We start from the raw sequence: 17,508 nt of genomic DNA on the forward strand, positions 1-17,508 counted from the left end.
TGCAGCACACAACAATGAAAAGTGATACTCGATCAGGAGAGTACTGCAGGGCTCCTGCAGATTGGTCAAGACACTGGAACCGTTGCTTCAAGACGCCGATCGTCTGTTCAATGAGGTTCCTGGTGGCGCTATGGCTCTCATTGTATGCGAGCTCAGCAGGAGTGTTGGGGTTACGGAGTGGTGCCATCAGCCAGGTGCAGAGTGGATAACCCTTGTCCCCGAGGAGTCAGCCACAAGGGTGATGCGGTGGTTGGAACAGTGCTGGGACACCAGTCTGGCGTAGGATGAATGCATCCTGGCATAGGATGAATGCATCCTGGCTGCTGCCAGGATAGCGGGCATTGACGGCGAGGATGCGCTGTCTGTGGTCACAAACCAACTGGACGTTGAGAGAGTGGAAGACTTTGCGGTTGCGGAAAACCTCTGCATTTTCATGAGGTGCCCGTAATGCCACGTGCGTGCAGCCAATCGTGCCCTGAACCAAGGGGAAGCACGCTATCCGAGCGAAGCCACATGCTCGCTCACGCTGTTTGCCTTGGGTCATGGGGAATTAGATGTACTCCCTTCTCCTTTGGTATAGAGCATTTGTGACCTCCCGGATGCAACAATGGATGGCAAACTGGGAGATATTCGCAATATCCCCAGTTGAAGCCTGGAAGGATCCGCTAGCATAGAAATTCAGAGCCACCGTCACCTTCACTGCCACCGACAGAGACATCCTGGTCCTGAGCTGAGGCTGGAGCTTTGGCTGCAGGAGGTGGCAGAGCTCAGTGACCAGCTCCTTGCTGAAGCGGAGCCTTCTGAAACACTGCTCCTCGGACAGATGAATGTAGGAGAATTGCTCCCGGAATACCCTGGGAGGGTAAGGTCTCCTGTGCAGAGGCCTCCCTCCGGCCACATTTGCCACTCTCTCTCTGTGCCTCTGCTGCCTCCGAAGGTGAAGCTGGAGGACGATGCCCCGAGTTAGTACAGCCCCCATTTAATCTTCTAAATAAGGTAGCAATAAAGCTGGCAGAAATATGAACCTGAAAAGTGTTGGCGAGGACCAAAACTCCTTGTAGGACAGCGTTAAATGTCTCCAGACGCCTCTCTCCCTCTCTCAACCTGCGTATGCAGAATATTTTGCCGATAGGAAAAAGCAGGAAGCGCCGCATTTAAATAGTGCTCCCCCAGCTCCCAGCTGCAAAACACCCCCCTCTACCTGTCGTTCCTAGTGACAGGCACTAAGGCTGGGGGCGAGAATCAATTTCCAGTCCAGGGCACTACCGGGGCATTGCACGCTTCGATAATGTCATGATCGCCGGGCGCAGGAGATTGTGGCGGTAGTGTTTAGCGCCACCGCAAAGTGGCAGGTCAATTTCGCGGATGGCGCTAAAATCGCCGCGCTCAGGCTGTAAGTTGTTAGCGCCCCTTTAGCGTCCCCCAGAGGCGCAAACGGGAGGCGCTAACCAACCCAATTTTCCCCCTTAATTTCCTAAATGTTCAGGTTCAGTAATTCAGCCAATAAAAGGTCATTTGAAAATATGCAAATAATGTTTTATTAATCTGTTAATCATACCTGCCCTCTGCTGTTTAGAGATCCATACAGGACAGTGGAACAAACTCTGGAAATGGGATAAATCAGTCATCACAGCAACTTTCTTTCAACTTGTTGCATTACCTGGAATCCTACATAAAGGAAATGGAGGAATAATCAGAGGAAATTAGCCAACTTCCAAAAATTGTCCTTTCACTCTATTCCCTGTGACCACTTTACTGTGCGATATGTAATATTTGATACAAAGCTGTCAGTACCGAAAGCTATTTTAAAATGACTAATTTTCTTTTAATAATAATGTTTCTTTTCATGTTTTCACCTCAAACCAAATGGTTGCTTTGAGCATATAATTGATGGCTGAGTAGAATATTGGACAGCTTTTCTTTCCTTCTGGCTGTTCAAGAATGCCTTTCAGCTACAGTACTGCCTGAACTTGCACAATTAAACACAACTGTCAGGAAACACTGCTGTGGAGGAGTTTGCATGCCTAACATGACATGATAATCTGAGCACATTCACTCCTCAGGCAAGACTTAGTCAACTAAGAATACACTGTAATTCCTTGAAATGCAATGCATTTTCTAATTATTATTTTTATTCATACGCTCATGCAAGAATTATCTTGAAGTAAATTTGAATCTATTCTGATTGCGTTAGATTGAATTGTCTCACAATGTTGTATGTTCCTACAAATGACTGTTGGCAGATTAATCTTTTTGATGCATCAACATCTCCCCACCATATGTTCTAAGCATTGTGGTTTCCGAATCCTGTGCCTGGCATCTGAAAGATTACACTGAAACTTGGGCACAATAGTTCCACATTGTTGCCAGCTCTCCCAATTTAAGTGTTAAACTACTCATTTCTCACTTTTGCCTTTATGATCTTGCTTTTCAAACCCAACAATGTTCTCATTAACGTGAAAAATGTTAAATTGCACACAGGAATCACTTCTACAAACAGGACAATGGGTGACGAGCTCTTGGTTAGTTGACTAGTCAGTACATGTACAAATAGTTTCACATCTCTGTATCGTGTGCTTCTGTTTCTGAATCATCACTACCAATTGTATTTTTCTCTGTGGAATATTTGGCAAATATGAAGAAATGTTTCCTGACGGGTTTCTGACCTTTATACAGAAATGATACGTTTGAAATTGCAGTATTTAAATGTCCATTTATACTGCCACTTTTCCATCCATGTCCATCAGTGTGAGGCAGCCTTCTGAAGGTCATTACACCTCAGCGCCTTAGCATGCTGGGCAGTTTTCTCAGTGATGCTGCCACTTTTACATTGATGTGCATAGATACAGAAATGGCATCCGTGGGGAAGCTACCCAGCTTGCGAAAGCCCTGAGGTGTGATGGACTACAGGAGGCTGTCTCGCACTGATTCGAGTTTCCTGTAGAAATCCAGCCTCAGTGTCAGAGGCTGCCAGCAACTTCCACGTTTCTTTCTTTTTACACCTTTGTCTTTCATTTCTCCCTGTAATGTGGATCATAATCTGACCAAAAGGGCAGGCACTGACACCCAGGGTTTTGCCAATGACATTCGATAACTGGCTAAAGAAGTGACCCAATTACCTCAATTGCCTTTACTCTCGCTCTCATGTAAAGAATCACTGGCGTACACAATCTTCAATACACGGACCACACTACTGTCTGTCAATTATCATCGCCGAATCCCCCACCATCAACATCCTGGGAGGTCACCATTGACCAGCAACTTAACTGGACCAGCCACATAAATACTGTGGCAACAAGAGCAGGTCAGAGGCTGGGTATTCTGAGGCAAATGTCTCACCTCTTGACTCCCCAAAGCCTTTCCACCATCTGCAAGGCACAAGTAAGGAGTGTGATGGAATACTCTCCACTTGCCTGGATGAGTGCAGCTGCAACAACACTCAAGAAGCTCGACACCATCCAGGACAAAGCAGCCCATTTGATTGGCACCCCATCCACCACCTTAAACATTCACTCCCTCCACCACCAGCGTACCGTGGCTGCAGTGTGTACCATCTACAAGATGCACTGCAGCAACTCGCCAAGGCTTCTTCGGCAGCACCTCCCAAACCCGCGACCTCTTCCACCTAGAAGGACAAGGGCAGCAGGTGCATGGGAACGCCACCACCTCCAAGTTCCCCACCAAGTCACACACCATCCTGACTTAGAAGTATATCGCCGATCCTTCATCGTCGCTGGGTCAAAATCCTGGAACTCCCTCCCTAACAGCACTGTGGGAGTATCTTCACCACACGGACTGCAGCAGTTCAAGAAGGCGACTCACCACTACCTTCTCAAGGTCAAATAGGGATGGGCAATAAATGCTGGCCTTGCCAGCGATGTCCAGATCCCATAAATGAATAAAATAAAAGAATGGGCCTTCCTTTAAACAACTTCACATTGATGACCAATAAGGCAGGAACCATCTTGATAGCAGAGGAGATATATCACAATAACTCAGTTCCACACTAGACAGTGAATATACCCACTGGGACATTAGGGGAGTTCATAAGTCTAATTAAAGTTGATTAAAGGCATGTTGCTTTTGATGGTAACTTGGGATTGGCAATGAAACACTTGCAGTGTTTAACTGCTAATGTTGTGTCGTTTGACATCTCATAGAGGTGGCTGTTAAGGATAAATAAGTATGCAGTATGTAATTAGCATGAAGTGACATTTCCTGGGAGTAAGAGAGTCGTAGCTTGAAAAGGCCTCATCTCACAGACAGTACTGTAATACCCCTGCAGCTGAGAAATCCTGCTCACTGTGTGACTCAAATGATGCGGAGGATGGACTGCTCGTCTTACTCACAAATCCCACAGCCTCCAGGAGCGGATGTTCTGAGCTCTCTCAGTAAACAGCAACTTTCACACCCTGTACCAGGGAAGAATTAGTTTTACTTCTGTCTTGTTCGGTCCTGCATGTTTCAGAGCATTCAGTTTCAGTTCCGCTACACGCAATCATTTTACCAATAAAATAAAAATAAATAATTCTTGCCTTTGTATATCATGTTGAAACGTCTATAAGTGCTTCACACAATTAATTTCTTTTTGATATACAGGGACTTGTCATAGGCAAATGTGTAACCAGAATTAAATGGTAAAGTGCTTTATTTTGGTGGTATTGGTTGAAGAATGAATATTAGCCAGGTTCCACATTCAGAGCTACGTAACTTACCTTTTCTGTTGCAAGTGTTCTGTCAGGCTTGTTTCCTTGAGTGCAGCCGGCGATGGTACTGGCTGCCTCATGGCAGACTAATGTTGGAGCGGGGACCTCAAGCAGACGTTAGGCCCCTTATTTGGATATGCGAAGGGCCGAATGCCTGCTTCAGGCGTGGGTAAAGGAAGCCTCTTGTTGGTGCACATCCAATATGGTGGGTGGCGTACATCTGGCAGGCCATGTAGTGCCTGAAAAACAGGCTGCGTGGCCACCTAATGCTCAAAAATGCGGTCCGAGATGCGCACGCACATTTCCAATAGGAAGTGCGCCAGACGCCATCTTGGTAAAGGGGTTTCCGCGTGCACACCTACTGACCACCGGTAACATGCAGAGCAGGCCAATCAGTGTGCAATGCTGATCTGATGCTACTGCTGCCAATTTCGAATACCACACTCCAGCCTTAACCTCGCACAGCTGAACACAACGTTAAGCTGTTTGGCTCCTGCCAGGCTGCTGCTGGAGATATAAGCAATATTTCACACTTTCCAGTGCACCGCTGCATAAGGGATGTCACTGAGGTTTTCAGAGAAACAGTTTAATCTCATTTCCTCTTGCCAGAGACAAGCAGGCAGAGTGAGCACGAGGGTTAGCATGGAATGCCGGCATCCCCATGGTGCACGTATATTGCCATGCATGCGCCTCATGTGAACTCAGGCATTTTCATGAACCAAAACGGATTTCACTCCCTCAGTGTGCAGCTGGTGTGCGACCACAGGCAGCACATCATGCAGGTGGCTGTTATACTGGCAGTAGTGGCGATTCCTCCATTCTGCGGCAGTCCTCTGTGCCATCTGTATTTGGTCCAGCACAGCAAGTCAAAGGATGGCTACTGGGCGACAAGAGCTAGCGACTCATGACATGGCTCATGACTCCGGTCTGGAACCCACGCACATGTGCACAGCAGGCCTACAATGAGAGCCATACTGTAACACAAGGAACATTATAGAGCACACCATCGATGCCCTCAAGCGATGTTTCTGCTGCTTGGCCCACTCTGGAGGAGCCCTGCAGTACTCAGCTGAGCGAGTATCAAGATTTGTGGCAGTATGCTGCATGCTGCACACCCTGGCCATTTTGAGGGAACAGCCGTTGCCACCACCTATCAGGTGAGAAGCAGAGCATGAGAGGAGGAGGAGGAAGAGGAGGAAGTGGAGGAAGAGGAAGTGCAACGGGATGTGGAGGAACAGGAAGAGGAAGGGAGGCTGCAACGTAGACTGCTCATTTCTGCCTGGGCTTTACATGATCAAATAATTCATGAGCGATACCTTTAACCTCAACCACACCTCCCCATTCACTAACAGTCACACACTCCTTACCTCTCCTCTCTCACTGACCATCACATCGTTCTCTTTCTGACAACACAAAAATAAAACCCAATCAAATTTTTTTAATTGAATCATTACATAATGCACACAAAAATAAACTAATCACTCTTGTGCATTCCCTAAGGGCCTGTCTTCCGTGTGCCTTCGCCTATCCTTGTGCTCCTACGAGGTGCTTCCCCAGTGGCTGCAGCATGGGTGGTGGAAGGCTGCTGACCTTCAATTGAGGAGACTGCAGATGGCCTTGGAGGATGTCCATGAGCAGCTCTGGGTCAAGAAGGCCCGGCTTCAGACTGCACCATCTCGGCGTGGGCTGCAGCAGTCTGGGCTGGCTGGCTGACAGGCAGCAGCAAGGGCAGTAGCAGAGTGGCAGAGGTGGGAGCACAAATGCTGTCATTCTGAGAGAGGACAGCCGGTTTGTGTTCCATGGAGTCACTGCCACTCTCCCTGGGTGATAGCTCAGCAATCCTACTGATCTGTTGAAGAACAGATTGATGGACTGCTGTGACACCCTGGAAGCCCCTTTGAACAGTGGTATCATGAACCATGATGTCAGCAGTCTGAGCTTGCAAGACAGCAGTCTGAGCTTCCACTGCAGAACTCAGACCTTTGACGGAAGTTGTTTGTGGTGGAATAGAAGCTGTGACATCACCATCAGGTGCTGCATTATTGTAGCTTCCACAGGTGTGCTGATGGAGGTGACCATCCATTCCATTTTGGAAAGGATGGGCTTCAAGCTCTGTGTAAAGCCCTATGCCAAGTTGGTGCTGAACTCCTCCATGCTGCTTGACGTTGTGTGCAGGCTTTCTGGTAGGCTTTCCAGTGCATCAAGGATTTGGTTGTATACACCCATCGGGCTTCTTCTGTAGTTTGGCTCATCGAAGTCCTCATCAGGCTTCTCTATAGCAGAACTAGTGTGCGACATCGCCGTCCGGCCAGCTGACACCTGCGTTATCCTTTCCCCCCGCCCAGGCTCCTGCTCACTTGTGCCTGGTGTCTCACCACGTGCAGTTCTGCTCCATCCTAACCTCTAAAATACATGTAGTATTGTCTCTGAGCTGGTGACTGCGAGTGTAAGATCGAGTGACATTTTCTCTTCATCTCTTCACTGTTCTTCCTCTTCCTCCTCTGACTGGGAAGGTTCCAGTTCTTGGGTATCTGAAATGAAAAAGGGACAAGGGTTGGGTTGTGATGAGGGGAGGGGGTGTGAGAAAGCAAGAGGTGCATGCTTGAAGGGATAATTATAGTCCTAGCCCTTTTGGGCTAATCCCAGATCAGGCATATTCCCCAGACGTTCACCCTCAACTTAAGTTAGAGATAGCCGAATTCCATAAGATGCTTAAATGGGTCTAAAGGTTCAGGCTATCTCACCCTAAAGGAAAGGAATGACTGAAAATGTTACCGTCCTCCGGATAGTACTTTTAATAAGTTGAACTAGACTGTAACCTTCCGGATATTATAAGGGTCCGGAATACCCCCCAGAATTCTGCAACTGCTTACAAAAGAGTGTACAGAATTTGTGGGTCCGCGAGTCTATACAGAATTACACTTTGAGACAATTCTAAAAATATATAGTTTTATTTAAGAGCCGACATTCAGTTAACATCTGTTGAGTCAGTCGCAACATTAGCAATTCAAAATACAATTAGCTTACATTTCTTATTTCTCAGAGATCCTTATTCTCAAATCTTTACTTCATTACATTTCTTATTTCTTACTTATTTCTAAATCCAGAATATCCACCAAAAATCAATACCTTGATTTACCCGAGACTCAAAGTTAAAAACTTACAGATGGTGCCTGTAAATTTGAGAAACGCTTAGCCCGTTCAGTGAATTCTGACTTTCTGTTTGAAAAGCTCTTATTTTATACTCTTTTGGCAGTTGTTTCTTCTTTGATGTTCTCTGCTGATGTCAGCTAATTGTCTTTATTGATATTTCTTTCGAATGCTTTCTATTTTACTATCAATTCTACTATTGCATGCATACCTTTAAGTGTTTCAAAAACCATGATAAAAACAATGGCAGCAATGGTTTCTGTTTGATGTCATTCTTACAAAATGCTTTCTATTCAATTCTTACTATTGGCTTAACTGCTTTTTAGCAGACATTTTGACTTCGTGGTGTTCCAAGTTTAATACAAACACAATGGCCCTGAAATTAGGATCGGGAGCTTGCCGCGCGTGCAAGCCCCCGATGTGCACTTACCCGGCGCGCTGACATTTCAATCCTGGCCCACATTGCATTTCCTCTCACTGGCCCACTTGAGGTCCTGCCGCGCTGTGCGTGCGTGACCCAGCGGCGTACTTAGTGCGATGAGCCGGCTGGGATCACGTGAGCACAGGGCAACCAATGGGAGGTTGCGAAAGTTCATTCATGAGTTTGATAGTGAGAGCTGTCAAACTCATGAAAACTCCTGGCCCCAAAACACTACTTAAACTTGAAAGAAAATTTTAAAAAAAATTGCGCTACTTAACTGAACCATAAATAACTGTAAAAAACTATTTTAAACAATCATTTTAAAATTTGAAAAAAATGATTATATAAAAAATCGGGGCTAAAACTAAACTTACCTTACTGTAAATTCTTTAAAAATAATAAACCTGTGGAAGAAAAATGTATAAATTGTATTATTAGACCACTTACCTGTAAAACTAAGTACTTACGTGTGGTTTTTCAATGCGTAAAAACCGGAGGCCTTTACACATGCGCAACTCTCTAAAAATAAAGGAAATCCAAGTCGCACGCGCTGCCTGTGTATGCGCACGCATTCAGCCTCTTAACCCCTTGGGTCAGAGGAGAGGAAATGCCGGTTTTCCCCGCATGCGCTGTGCATGCTGAAAACCGGCAATTCCTCCGGGCACACGCGTGAGTACCCCGTCCGTACTCACGCGTTGGGAGAGGAATTACTGGGCCAATGTAATTGCTTGGTGTATCTATTGAAGTCTTATCTTCAAAGTGTCCTTGTTGGTATGGTTTTTACTATATCTAAATTAAAGACACTTTGACCAGAGTGGTTCATACATTTGTAGCTATCTCAATTGGTTGCATATTTAATCTTATTTCCAAGTTTAACATAAAACTATTTGACCAGCAGATGTTTCTTTACTTGATGTCATGTTTCAAAGGCACATGCCTCTTTTAATGTTTGTGTTTCTGTTCCAACGTGTTAGCTCTTAACACTTAAACTGGGTCTTCTCATTGTGTTACACCCAAACTCTAGACTCTTCGGAAGCAAGTCTTTGCTTTTCAATAGGGTCTTAGTTTCTTGTTCAATATCCCTTTCCCATTTCAAAGCCTGTTTACAACTTTGTTATCAACTGATCTTTATCTCAGATGCCTGTATTTTGTTTACAGCCATGTCTGCTGAGACTTGTGTCTTTTAAACCCAGTGGCCTAGAAATTCATTAAGGCGCTGCCAGCTTTGCGGCCAGTTACCGCCTAAAGAGGGCTTCTGCGCCAAAAATGAGTTTGCGCTGATATTCAGCGCAGCGGTATTGGCGGCGGTAGCCGTTAGCGCTGCGCCGGCACCGATGATGTCATCGGTGTGCGCAGTGCCCCGGTTCCGCCCCGAATCCGGCCCGGTCCCCATATTTAGTAGCGGCCGCCTCCTCCGAAGTGGCCGCAAACAGCGACCAAAAAATGGGGCCGTGCTGTAGCCTTAGTGGGGTGCTTTAAAGGGGAAGGTGCGGCCGGCCGCTTTTTCGGCGGCCGCCTGCCCGCACCTCCTTCCCCGGCCTCCTCCCCCCCCCTCCGCGGCATTGCCGGCTGCTTTCCGCGAACCCGGCACTTCTCGGTGGTGCCGGGCTCATTTGCCGGCACTCTCCAGTGGCGATCTCCCCGTTGCAGGCAGCTCCCCCTTAAGAGAAGGAGGAGGCCTGCAGTACCGCAGCCTGCCGCTCCGCAGCGGCTGGCGCAGCGGCGCCAAGAGCGCTGAAATTCAGTGTCAGCGCCCCAAGCGGAGGCGGGCACACCCTGGTATAGCTCCCGGTTCCGATTTGGGGCGCTAACACTGAATATCTGACGATCGCTAATGGCTCCCCGCCCAGTGCTAACTTTTGGGCGCGAGCGAGCTGGCCGCCCCAAAGTGAATTTCTAGGCCCAGTATGTCTTTTATTAATAATATTAGAATTCTGTTCATGGTATCGTGTATTTCTCTGAAGCATGGCTATTCCTTCGCCCCCCAGCCTTGACCAAAAGATGAGCCTAAAACTTTAGGGCAGAGTTTGGTCAATATTGATCATGAGGTTATTAATTTTACAAGATGTGCTACATGAAAAATCCTTTGAAGTCATCCTAGGACAATGTTTTGTCTTATTTTAAATTGTACACAATTTAAAAGGATGATAATTACATAGTCATGCAATTAGCGAAACAATAATGTCCTTAAAATGTCCAATCGGTAGATGTACGTTCCGTAGAGGTGAGTTATTCATATGAGTCAAGAAAACGTCAGTTGAAACTAGTTGAAGCTTTACACGATGTTCCTTCGATCTGGCATGTGTACCGATGCGTGTTGTGGTAAAGGCCTCCCCAGGCACTTAGTTGATTCCTTCTTTTATCCGTTGTGTCTTCCTCCTTCGCTGAAGTAACTCGTTGATCTTTCCTTGTTTTGGTTGTTGCTTTTCGCAAATCCAATTCCTGATGCGTTGTGAAGCAATGTGTAGAAGTGTCAGTGACACCTTCTGACTCCCCATCGTCTGTATTTCGATCGCATCCATTTCCTGTGTCGTACTCCAAGCTGGGTCTTTAAAGACAAGTGTACGACTGCACCTTGTATTGTTCCTCCTTCTCCGTATCCTTCAGGACATCTTTTGATATTGTCTATGGAGACATTTAAAAAAAATATGCTTGCCATTCAGCTGGTTAATATGTATTTGAACTGTTGTTTCATTAATAACAGACTGTATTTGAACAGGTTTTTTCCACTTCAGTCTTAAACCAGGTTTCTGCTTGTATTTCTTTTCCTGTACCCATTCTCTTACTATGGGTTGCCATACTTTATTTGTCAATTTTTTCTGCCTATTTGCTTCCCTTATCCTCTGATCATTTCGATGAATCTCCTTTGTTACTTTTTTAAAAATCTAACTGTCGCTGTCGGGTCAAGGACTCAGTGTGTGTAGAGGCAATAAAAGAACTCCGGGTAAGCAGTGTATGCATCTCAACCCCATACATCAGATAATATGGAGTTTCTTAGGGGACTCTGTCCCTGATGCAGATGTGGGCACATTGTTGAGTGAAAACTGTACTTCCGGAATGCTGGCCGTCCACTTATTTCTCCGATTCTCAACAGTTTGGCCAATAACTTTATTACTTCCCAATTTTTTACATTCCACCAGCCCCGCTGATTGCGGATGACATGGCGTGCTGTGCTCTAACCCAATCCCCCTTTGTTTGCAATAGTCTTTGAAGACCTTGGAGACAAAGGCTCCGCCTTTAATGGAGTGCAAGATTTTGGGTGCACCAGCTACAGTAATTATATCAGAAGTAGCCCTGGCGAGTGTGTTTTCCGAAACAGTTTGTGGGGACTAGCCAGCAGAAGGAAGTGCATCCATCCACACAAACGGGAACATGTCTATATCTCAAAAATGGGGGAAGTGGTCAAATAAAGTCAATAAAGAATTTTCACATTTGCTCATCAGCTTTCACAGGAGCCAATGGTGGTGGCTTAATTTAGTGATGACTTATTGGTCGAATAGCATGGCTCACAATTTGCCACGTATGTTTTACAGGCTTTAAGCATGCCTGGTCACCAATATAAAAGGATCAATTTGCAGAATGTTATTCTGGCTCTACAATGTGATTGACTTATGCCCATGTGAGCTTTTTTTTACAAGCTGTTCTTGTTTGTGTCTCGGGGGTACTTCTCGGTTTTCTTTGGGCAACTTAACTAGTACAATACCCGTAGAGGTTTCCGAGTAAAAGTACCTTGGTGGACATTCTGGTGGATTCTCTGTTATTGGGTCTAATAGCTGAATCAGTTCCTCATCCTGATTAGCTGCCCATTCTGCCCAAGTGATTACACTATTGGCAGGCCCCTCTCAAGGGGGTGTCATGCAGACCGAATGTTTCGCTTGTTCGTCTGTAAGGCTGTTTCCTTTTGAGTGTACTGTTCCAGTGATATGTCCGTTTATATGAATCACCTGACACTTCTCTTTCTCCATTCTCGAATGGAGAATATCTTCCCACTGTGTGGGTTTAATAAAATCTGCTTTCTTTAAAACATATCGTAATGCTGTGGCTTCAGCATATTGCGCTGTCTTATGGCCAAGGGGTTTAAACAGTAATTCTTTTGGATATAAAGAATAGGAATCTCAATGTCCCTACTACTATCCCCATCCTAGCTGAGGATTGTTGGGGTGTCTCTTTTTTAATCGTCATTGACGATCCATCAGAGTAAATAACTTGATGATATTCTGTAAGTGGTCTCATAATTATTTGTCTGATTCTCTCTTCCGTATTATCATCCTCCATGATGGAGAGATATTCTATCTCTCCACATTAATTTTGGATGGCTTTGTAGTTAAAAGATAATGGCCTAGAAATTCAGTGCCCTTAGCGCCGATTTTGCGGCGCTAGAGGGCCTAGCGCTGCAATTGGCGCCGGCGCCTAAATTGCCTGGGGCCCTTCCGCCGCGGTAGACCGGTAGCGCTGCGCCGGCACCGATGACGTCATCGGTGTGCGCAGCGTCCCGGTTGCCGTGGTGACGGGCCCCAGCGCCGAAATTGACTTGCGGCCGCCTCGCCCGTGGCAGCCACAAGCAACGTTCTGGCAGAGGTGCCTTGCACAAGTTTGCGCCGGCGCATTAAAGGCCCCGCGGCGGCCGGCCGCTTTCCCGCCGCCCGCCTGGCCGCAGCTCCCTCCCCGGACTTCCCCCCCCCCCCCCCCCGGAACAGAAGCAAGCCCGGCACTTGTCCGAGGTGCCGGGCTCATTTTTAATAAGATTATCGCGGGCCGCGGCCGGGTGCAGGCAGCTCCTCCTTAAGGGAAGGAGGAGGCCTGCACTTCCCGAACCTGCCGCACCGCAGCGGGTGCCGCAGCGCCGGAATAGTGCCGAAATTCAGCGCATAGCGCCAGTTTTCAGGCGCTAACAGCTTTCAGCAGCGCCGGCAGCCGTTTGGGCGCAGAACCAGTGAATTTTGGGCCCGACCAGCGCGACTTAGCTCCGGCACTAACTTCCGGCGCTAAAGCCCTGGCAGCGCCAAAACTCAATTTCTAGGCCAATATTTATTAATAAGTTTCTCAAGGAGGTCTTTGCCTTCCCCTTCTGGACAAGTTCAATCAAGCTGTGTTCGTTTGTGGGCAAGGTTGCCAAGGTATAGGGAAATTCGAAAGGTCCTGACTGGGTGCCAGGCCTTTAATGCTGGGATTGATCATCTTCAAGTTGCTGAGGTTCGTTTACTGCTTTATCTTGAATTATTTTAACTGATATTTGTTCCTCCCTCTTGGGGATTTCATGTTTTCCAGATCCCTGATGGGGTGTATCGGACCGTTTACTTTCTTGACGATTCTCCTGTTGAGGTGGATGTTGGTTCTGCCGGGAGTCTTTTTTATCCCAATTTCGGTTTTCTCGGTACCCTCCCATGGCTCTTTGATAACTTTGGCCAGTGTAAAAGCTGTCCCCATAGGGAGTCAGTCCACTGTCCTTCGCTTTCCTTTTGAGGTCTAGCCCCTCGTCTATCCCATCTTTCTGGGGAGAAATCTGTCTCATATTGTGGGTGGGTTGGGGGTGTAAACCTTTTGGAATATCCTCTTGGGGGTCCCAAGCCATGAGTTTGTGTCTGGGCTGGGTGGACTTGAGACTTGGGTCTATACAGTCCTTCTTTCTGAGTACCAAAGGTACCTTCTTCATTTTTTTTATCCCTAGTTTCTGATCTCATTATAGGTTTAGTTTGGGGTAGACCTAAGAGGTCATGATTTAATTGGATAACACGATTGACATTATCCCATCTTTGTTGGTTATCTTGATAATCATTCAGAGCACCCTCACAGGCAAGTTTGAGGGCTGTATTTTGATATTGATTTGCCAGGCAACCATGAACAATGTCCCAATTATCCTGTGTAAGTACTTTGTCTAATCTGTAGGCAGCTACCAGCCCTTTAGTTGTGGCTGTATTTGTGAGTATTTCCTTGATTGAACCCATTACATGCCCGCCCTGAGTTGCCGTGAGAACATAAGCGTATATTTGAACCCAGTTGTTGCACTGGTTTAATGGGGGAAATAAGTCTGAACTTAACTTGTTTGTAGCAGTTGCCTCAGGTGTTGAGCATTCCAATTTTGGCAACAGGTTTCCAATTTATCAAGGTTAGTTAGAATCCAGCAGGTTTTTTCCTGGTTGATGTTTCCTGGTTTACCACACATTGTGTAGATAGAGCTCAGGTTTACTTGACCTAGGGGCGCAATTTGTGGTTGCTGGGGTTGGTTTATTGGACCATTAATCATTGCACCTCCAGCATTTAGATAAGATTGAGCTAGTGCCTGTTGGCATTGATTATAATGGATTCTAAGTTGTCTATAATTTTCTTGAAGATTGTTGTCATTTATTTCATCATGAGTTTGCCACCTTAACTGGAATCCATGGCCCCCAGGAGCATAGGCTGCTCTGGGTCCTGCTATTCAGCCTTGGTTGCCACCACTGTGTTGGGCACCGTTCATTTGGCCTCCCAATTGTGCAGGTGTGCACCTTATCATTAAGGAATTTCATGGATTTGGAGTATTTGTTTGATTATCCCACAGGATATTCTGTATCCCCTGGTTCTGGGGATCAACATTAATCATGCCATGAGTTCTAACAGCTCCTTCAGCATCAAAGCCTTCTATTTCAAAAATTATCACTTGGTTTTGTGGAGGTACAGGGATAGGATTATTTCCCCTAATAAAGCAATCGTTTAAGTTTTCTAGTAAAAAAACTTGTCCAATTCTGACAGGATTTGCCATTTCTTCAAGACCTAACCTCGGTTAGGGTTTAATATTTCTTCAGGACCTAACCTCGGTTAGGGTTTAATATTTTGTCAGGACCTAACCTCGGTTAGGATTTAAAATGAACGTTATAAGAAGCTTCTAGACCTCAATGGTATTTTGAGGAAGTTCAGATTTAAGCTCTACAAGGCCTGATCAGAGTCTTGTCGTCTCTAGAGACTTAAATCTGGGTCTTAGAACCACTGTCAGTAAACACTCCTTCTATACTTAACAATCTACAACATGGATATAGATATTAATATAAGTATAGGTTCTGTATCAACTCATTAACACACTCGTTGGGCGCCATCTGAAGGGATAATTATAGTCCTAGCCCTTTTGGGCTACCCCAGATCAGGCATATTCCCCAGACGTTCACCTTCAACTTAAGTTAGAGATAGCCGAATTCCATAAGATGCTTAAATGGGTCTAAAGGTTCAGGCTATCTCTCCCTAAAGGAAAGGAATGACTGAAAATGTTACCGTCCTCCGGAAAGTACTTTTAATAAGTTGAACTAGACTGTAACCTTCCGGATAATATAAGGTCCGGAATACCCCCCAGAATTCTGCAACTCCTTACAAAGGAGTGTACAGAATTTGTAGGTCCGTGAGTCTATACAGAATTACTCTTTGAGACAATTCTAAAAATATATAGTTTTATTTAAGAGCCGACATTCAGTTAACATCTGTTGAATCAGTCGCAACATTAACAATTCAAAATACAATTAGCTTACATTTCTTATTTCTCAGAGATCCTTATTCTCAAATCTTTACTTTGTTACATTTCTTACTTCTTACATATTTCTAAATCCAGAACATCCACCAAAAATCAATACCTTGATTTACCCGAGACTCAAAGTTAAAAACTTACAGATGGTGCCTGTAAAGTTGAGAAACGCTTGGCCTGTTCAGCGAATTCTGACTTTCTGTTTGAAAAGCTCTTATTTTATACTCTTTTGGCAGTTGTTTCTTCTTTGATGTTCTCTGCTGATGTCAGCTAATTGTCTTTATTGATATCTCCTTCGAATGCTTTCTATTTTACTATCAATTCTACTATTGCATGCATAATTATTTCTCTACCTTTAAGTGTTTCAAAAACCATGATAAAAACAATGACAGCAATGGTTTCTGTTTGATGTCATTCTTATAAAATGCTTTCTATTCAATTCTTACTATTGGCTTAACTGCTTTTTAGCAGACATTTTGACTTTGTGGTGTTCCAAGTTTAATACAAACACAATGTAATTGCTTGGTGTATCTATTGAAGTCTTATCTTCAAGGTGTCCTTGTTGGTATGGTTTCGACTATATCTAAATTAAAGACACTTTGACCAGAGTGGTTCATGCATTTCTAGCTATCTCAATTGGTTGCATATTTAATCTTATTTCCTGTCATCCAAGTTTTACATAAAACTATTTGACCAGCAGATGTTTCTTTACTTGATGTAATGTTTCAAAGGCACATGCCTCTTAATGTTTGTGTTTCTGTTCCAACATGTTAGCTCTTAACACTTAAACTGGGTCTTCTCATTGTGTTGCACCCAAACTCCAGACTCTTCGGAAGCAAGTCTTTGCTTTTCAATAGGGTCTTAGTTTCTTGGTCAATATCCCTTTCCCATTTCAAAGCCTGTTTACAACTTTGTTATCAACTGAGCTTTATCTCAGAAGCCTGCATTCTGTTTACAGCCTAGTCTGCTGAGACTTGTGTCTTTTAAACCCAGTATGTCTTTTATTAATAATATTAGAATTCTGTTCATGGCATCTTGTATTTCTCTGAATCATTGCTATTCCTTCACATGCTTACTCCATCTGCAGCTTGTAAATCAGAAGAGATAGTGGGATGACGGGGAAGTGAGATGCAAGAAGGAGGATTAGGTATGAGGATACTGTCATCTTTGATGCTTTCAGCCCCATTGCTGGCCACGGCCTCAGCGATGCCCCTTCCCATGGCGGCTACCACTGTCTCCACCATGCAGGCGGGCTGGTCCTTATCCAGTTCCTTCCTGCTGACTCCTGTTATGCGCCACCTTGTCCTGCAAGAAAGAGGGAAGTGTGTTAGCGAGTGCCCTGCAATATGTTTGGGTGATGTGACTGTCAAGGTTGAATAGCTGCAGTGTGTGTGAGCTGTGAGTTCTGGGTGTGAGGCTTGCAACAGTGCTAAGTGTGTGAGGTGAAGTAAAGCATATGAATTGAAGGGTAGATTATTGATTGATTGGGATTGTTGGTAAGTGGGTGATGGGGGTGCAGTGAATTGAGCAGTGGATGAGGCTAGTGGTGCAATTGTTAGAATATGTCATTTGAAGATGAACTTACTCACCGTGACAACTCATGTCAGGCCATTAAACTTCTTCCTGCACTGCATCCATGTTCTTGGAGCAACACTCCTGGCATTGACATCCACTGCTACTTCTTCCCATTGCCTCCTGAGCATATGTCTGGAGGGCCTCTTGCTCCCATACAGGATGTCTTTCTT

At 45.3% G+C, this 17,508-nt stretch overlaps 1 pseudogene; it reads right to left on the bottom strand.

Moving 5' to 3' along the window:
• Positions 1–6,201: 6,201 nt before the first annotated feature.
• On the bottom strand, positions 6,202–9,439 carry LOC147105250 (uncharacterized; annotated as a pseudogene).
• Between the last annotated feature and the right edge of the window lie 8,069 nt (positions 9,440–17,508).

The sequence above is a fragment of the Somniosus microcephalus genome, chromosome 18 (assembly GCF_052327205.1).
Source record: "Somniosus microcephalus isolate GS21.2 chromosome 18, FLI_Smic_1.0, whole genome shotgun sequence".
NCBI lineage: Eukaryota > Metazoa > Chordata > Chondrichthyes > Squaliformes > Somniosidae > Somniosus > Somniosus microcephalus.